Genomic DNA, 6,278 nt, shown 5'->3' with positions numbered 1-6,278 from the left:
GGCGGTAAGTTCTGTGTAAATGGCGCTGTGAACAGCTGATTTCAACATTTGAGCCAAAATTACTAACAACTTGCACCAAATGATAAATTTGGTCCATGTCCACGAAAACCAAAGGGAAAAAAAAAGGGTAAAAAGAAACTGTCAACAGGCAAAATGTATAAATACCCCCCTATGGGTTTTAATGACAACCACAATAACTCAAATAAACAATAACTCAAATAACAATATTCAACACCAGTCTGGTTAGCAGTATCCAAAACTACCTCTGTGACTTCACTAGAGCCTGTGCTGTCAAAACCTGTCCAATCAGATTGCTTCTTTCATTTTTCAGAAATGAAAGAAGCGATCTGATTGGTTGCTATGGGCAACTCAGCAATTTTTCCTCTGAACAGGTTTTGCTAAATCTCCCCCAGGGAACTGAGGGAGGTAGCAGAGTGTTTGACCAACTGGAATCAATAACTAGAAGAGCAAGTATTGTCAGGCAAGGTGTAAAACAAGTCACAGTCTATAGGTCAGAAGCCAGGAAAGCACATACAGTCATAACCCGCAGCGGCAACCCAGCTAGGTAAGTCCTGTACATGTATCTTTTTATCCATTTGGGGGCTGTGGTTGATATTACAGTGTATTGCACTTCTGATTATAGTGTTTGGTTGGATTGTGTAGTTCTAGGGCAAAAGCAACACACCAATTAATAACTTGAGTGCCCACCCTGGTTCATGTCTTCATAACACACACTCAATGCAAGTTATAGGTAAACATAACTTAATTCAGTGAAGACGTGAATAATGAGTTGTAGTGCCCGGGTATACCTACAAGAAGATCTGCAATGTAATGAACTTACCCAACCTTGTACTTACCTCTATATATGCATAGATGTGTAACTGTCCCTGATGAGAGGTGGCAGTGTGTGGTAAAGAAGAGAGCGTGATATCCTGGATCAATAAATAAATGAAAGGGTTAAGTATAAAAGCACAAGAATGGGACTTGCAAGTTGTTCGCTTGGTAAATAGTCCGTACCCCTTAAATATTGATTACAGTTGTAGTGCAGGGTAGTTGTAGATCTATTGTTGCGGTGCAATGTGCTGCAGATTCATTCGCACCTTCAATGAATACCGGATACGATAGATCTACAACTACCCAGCACTACAACTGTCATCAATATTTAAGGGGTACGGAATACAGTGACCCCCTGACCTACGATGGCCCCGACATACGATCATTTCAACATACAATGGCCTCTCAGAGATCAACATACAATGCTTTTGTATGTCAGGGCCATCGCATAAACGGCTATCCGGCAGCGCAGACTGCTTCAGCTGCCGCCGGATAGCCGTTTACGGTGCCCCGTGTGGTCCGCTGACAATCACTTACCTGTCCTCGGGGCTCTGGCGCGTCCTCTTCGGGATCCCCTGCAACGTCGGCGCTCTCCATCGTCGTCATCACGTCGCCGCGCACGCCGTCCCGTCATCCAATAGGAGCGGCGTGCGTAGCGATGTGATGGCGGCGACGGAGAGTGAGGATCCCGGGGAAGCAGAGGCCTTGCCAGAACGTCGGGGACACCCCGGGGACGCGGCGACGGCGATGGAAGGCGACATCCAGGGCAGCGGTGACGAGCGGTGAAGGTCCAGAGCAGCGGGGACAGGTGAGTATAACTTCCAATACCAGTGGTCTTCAACCTGCGGACCTCCAGATGTTGCAAAACTACAACTCCCAGCATGCCCGGACAGCCGTTGGCTGTCCGGGCATGCTGGGTGTTGTAGTTTTGCAACATCTGGAGGTCCGCAGGTTGTAGATCACTGTCCTATACTTTACATTGCACGGATCCCTCAACATACGATGGTTTCAACAAATGATGGTCCGTTTGGAACGGATTACCATCGTATGTTGAGGGACCACTGTATTTACCAAGCGAACAACTTGTGCTTTTATATTTAACCCTTTCATTTATTTATTTATCCAGGATATCACGCTCTCTTCTTTACCACACACTGCCACCTCTCATCAGGGACAGTTACACATCTATTCATATATAGAGATAAGTACAAGGTTGTGTAAGTGCATTACATTGCAGATCTTCTTGTAGGTATACCCGGGCACTACAGCTCATTATACACGTCTTCATTTTATTTTTATCTAGACCATTGACACATTGAGGATTATTACCACTATCTGCAGATTACATCAGCATTCAACAATAAAAGTGTCTCTATCTTTTAACCCTTTCAGTGCTGGTATATGTTTTTTTTTTTATGATTTCACTAGTACTCCGGCACACATCTGTGGTAGACAGGGACCCATAGTATATACCCAGCAGCAGTAAGGCTAAGTCTCCACTTGTTTTTTTGCACTACGTTTTTAGGGATTAAAAAAACGTCTGAAAAATCGCCAGTGCAAGTGACGTCATCATGCATTTTTTTCTTGGGTTTTTTCTTGGGTTTTTTCTGGCGTTTTTTTCATTTGTGTGGAAATTGCACCTTGGCTTTTATTTTATTTTTTTTTTTTGGTACCCAAAATTTCTTGGGTACCAAAAAAAAAAAGGATGCAGCAGTGATGGAAATTTTTTTATTAAACGCAATGTATATATTTTATAACCCAATTTTTATTACTTTTTAATAAAGTGTGTGTTTCACTTTTTTTTTTTATACATTTTTAACATCTTTTATGTAGTACCACTACTCCCAGCATGGAACAGACTGTTCCATGCTGGGAGTGATAGTACCTGTACTATAGACATATATCGTCCATAATATAGCAGAGAAGCGAGCGGGTCTATACATCGCTCGCCTCTCTGCACTATACTCCGGCCACTGATGTCAACAGAAATTCATATTTCCCACCCAGAGCTGTGATTGGCCGGATGGTTTCAGCCAATCACAGCTCTGAGGAAAAGATGAATGAATGAGTGGCCGGCCCGGAGTATAGTGCAGAGCAGGGATGTGAACGATGTATACAGCCGCTCCATCTCTGCTATAGACAGAATGATCACAGAGGGTGTCAGTAGTGACATCCACTGTGATGTGTCCTTAAACAGGCACTACTACTCACAACATGGAGCACACTCTGCTCCATGCTGGGAGCTGTAGTACCTGTATTAATAGACAGATCGCAGCGAGTGTAACTTCTGACACCCGCTTCGATCTGTCTATTAATGCAGGTACTACAGCTCCCAGCATGAGGCAGAGTGTACTCCATGTTGGGAGTAGTATTACCTGCAGTTATGGAAAGATCACAGCGGATATCACTCCTGACACCCGCTGTAATGCTCCTGTATAATGTATAGATGCAGCGGCCGTTCTCCTATGGTCCCCTGCACGGCCGTATATATACACATGTTCCTATTTCTCACAGAGAGCTGTGATTGGCTGGAACCATCTGGCCCATCACAGCCCTGCGGGAAATATGATTAAGTGTAAATATACGTCAGGGCAGGGGACCATAGAAGAGCGGCTGCCGCATCTATATATTATACAGAAAGATCGCAGCGGGCGATCTGTCTATTAGTACAGGTACTACTACTCCCATCATGGAACAGTGTGTTCCATGCTGGGAGTAGTAGTACTAACTAAAAAATGTAAAAAATAAAGCAAAAAAGTGAAAAACACACACACAATACATTTTTATAATTGTCGGCTACATTTTTATTTCCCCGCACACATAAATTGATCCCTGTTTAAAAAGTAATATTTTTTTTTTTTCAATAATATACATTTCGTTATACAATTTTTTCCTTCACTACTGTATATTTTTGAAAATTTTTTTTTAATGGTACCCTATGAAATTTTATTAAAAACATCTATCTACATCACTTTTTTGGATCGCTAAAGTCCAAAAAAGATTAAAAACCGCCTGCAAAAACGCCAAAGTTAAAATCCACATAGCGTTTTTCTTGGCATTTTCTCACTCCCATAGACTTCTATTGGAGCAAAACGCCACGATTTTGACAAAAAACGCGGGTTTGAGGGAACTACAGTGTTTTTTTCAAAACGCCAAAGAGCAGAAAAAAACGCAGAAAAAGTGAAAAAACGCCAAAAGGATTTAAAAAACGCCAAAGTTAAAAAACGCAAAGTGGAATTCGAAATTTGCCATTTCTCATTGACTTACAGCTAACATCTGGCCGCAGCGTTTTTTGACCAAAAAAACGCCATGCGGCAGAATTGCCATTTTTCTTTGCGTTTTGCAAAAAAAAATAAAAAAAACAAGTGGAGACTTAGCCTAAGGGTACACAAAATCACAAAACTAGTGCAGTTTATACCCACAGACAAGGAAGCGCGAAGATCGTATATTTATTTATAACTTAACCCCTTAAGGACGCAGCCCTTTTTCACCTTAAGGACTGAGCCCTTTTTTGCAATTCTGACCACCGTCACTTTACGCATGAATAACTCTAAAACGCTTTTACCGAATATTCTGATTCTGAGATTGTTTTTTCGTGACATATTCTACTTTATTTTAGTGGTAAATTTTCGTTGTTACTTGCATCCTTTTTTGGTGAAAAATTCCCAAATTTCATGAAAATTTTGCATTTTTCTAACTTTGAAGCTCTCTGCTTGTAAGGAAAATGGATATTCCCAATATATTTTATTTTTATTTACAAATACAATGGCCCTCATTTACTAAGAAAATCGGGTTGTAAGTTTATCTTGCTTTCTTACCCGACTGCTTTTTTCCCCTGGTATTTATTATTATGTCGCATCCTGTTTGTCGCACGTGGGTTTTGTTGGTTTTGCTTTCCAACTCCTCTGAGCTGTCGGGAAAAAATCCACAACAATACAACAAATTCGGGTTGGAAACCTTTATAAATACGTAGGAAAGCTCAGAAATGTCGGGTTACGCCCCTTTTTCGGGTTTGGGAGAATCCACATCGGGTCCGTCGGGAAAAAATGTTGCATTGTGTCGCAGACTGGCGCACGATGTCTGCGACATGGCGCAGACAAAGATGCAACAAAAAAACCCGACAAAACAAGTCGGGTTTAGAATAGTAAATGAGTGCCAATATGTCCACTTTATGTTGGCATCATAAAATGGACATATTTTAACTTTTTGAAAAAATTAGAGGGCTTCAAAGTAGAGCAGCAATTTTAAAAAATGCCATGAAAATTGCAAAATCTGAAGGGACAGATGTTACAGAACTACAACTCCCAGCATGCCTGGGCAGTCTAGGCATGCTGAGAGTTGTAGTTTGGCAACATCTGGAGGGCTACCGTTTGGGCACCACTTGGTCTCCAAACTGTGACCCTCCAGACATTGAAAAACTGCAACTCCCAGCATGCCCAGACAGCCTTTGGCTGTCTGGGCATGCTGGGAGTTGCAGTTCGGCCTTCCTAGTGGTTGCCACAGTAAAGATCGCTTTACTGCAACTTTCCTTCCCCCCCCCCCCCCCCACCGTCGCTTCCCTACCTGCGCTGTGATCTCCGCAGTCTCCAGTGATGATCGGCGGTCCCCACGCATCTTCTCCTCCAGGTACCGGCCTCCATCTTCTCTCCCCGTTCTGCCCGACATCCAGGGGTGGGCAGAATGGGGGGTTTCCATGGCAACCCACTGTCCTGCGCTGCCATTGGTCAGAATTCATTTCTGACCAAAGGCAGGGGATAGGAGGAGATCACAGCACTGCAATCTCGCTCCTATCCCTCAGGATGATCGGGACTGTCACTGACAGCTCCGATCATCCCTATTTTCAGCCCAGAATTGCAGGAAATCACATGTCTGAATTGACATGCGATTTTCTGCAATTGCCGACATGGGGGGGTCTTAGGACCCCCCTCGGCGATGTGCCGGGATGCCTGCTGAATGATTCCAGGAGGCATCCTGGTCCGGTCCCCAACCGGCTAGCGACAGGGACCGGAATTCCCACGGGCGTATGCATACGCCCTATGTCCTTAAGGACTCGGGATGCAGGGCGTATGCATACGCCCCATGTCCTGAAGAGGTTAATTCAGATTTTTCAAATGTTCATAGAAGTAAAGATCATGGCCTAGATTCCACACAGTGTTGAAACTGTTCTACAGGAATATTTGCCCTTGGGGACAGGATAAAAAAACCTGATATGCAGAAAAAGCACATTCTACTGTTACCAATCCTTGTTTTGTGGTTTATTGCACTGCTGGAAATGTTCCTTTGTCATAAGGGGCAGAGTTGCCATAAAGCTATTAACTTAGTCTACAACAGTGATGGCGAACCTTTTTGAGCCCGAGTGCCCAAACCGTAATGCACGCCAACTTTTTTTTCCCTGAAAGCGCCAGCACAGCAATTGTATCAGAATACTGAGGTTTAAGTTTAGA

General features: G+C 43.4%; 1 protein-coding gene across 4 annotated transcripts in view; it reads left to right on the top strand.

Annotated features, from left to right (window-relative positions):
* The first annotated feature begins 384 nt into the window (after positions 1 to 384).
* PAM (peptidylglycine alpha-amidating monooxygenase) overlaps positions 385 to 6,278 on the top strand; it is a 214,696-nt gene continuing 208,802 nt past the window's right edge. For 2 of the 4 annotated variants that reach the window (XM_056537532.1, XM_056537527.1), the window contains exon 1: positions 386 to 565. The gene's annotated coding sequence lies outside the window, so the exon portion shown is untranslated. Of the gene's footprint in view, positions 566 to 6,278 lie in introns of all 4 variants that reach the window. The other 2 variants (XM_056537530.1, XM_056537531.1) reach the window with 2 other exon arrangements.

This window comes from Hyla sarda, chromosome 1, assembly GCF_029499605.1.
Source record: "Hyla sarda isolate aHylSar1 chromosome 1, aHylSar1.hap1, whole genome shotgun sequence".
Lineage (NCBI taxonomy): Eukaryota > Metazoa > Chordata > Amphibia > Anura > Hylidae > Hyla > Hyla sarda.
This window is presented reverse-complemented; position numbering and strand designations above follow the sequence as displayed.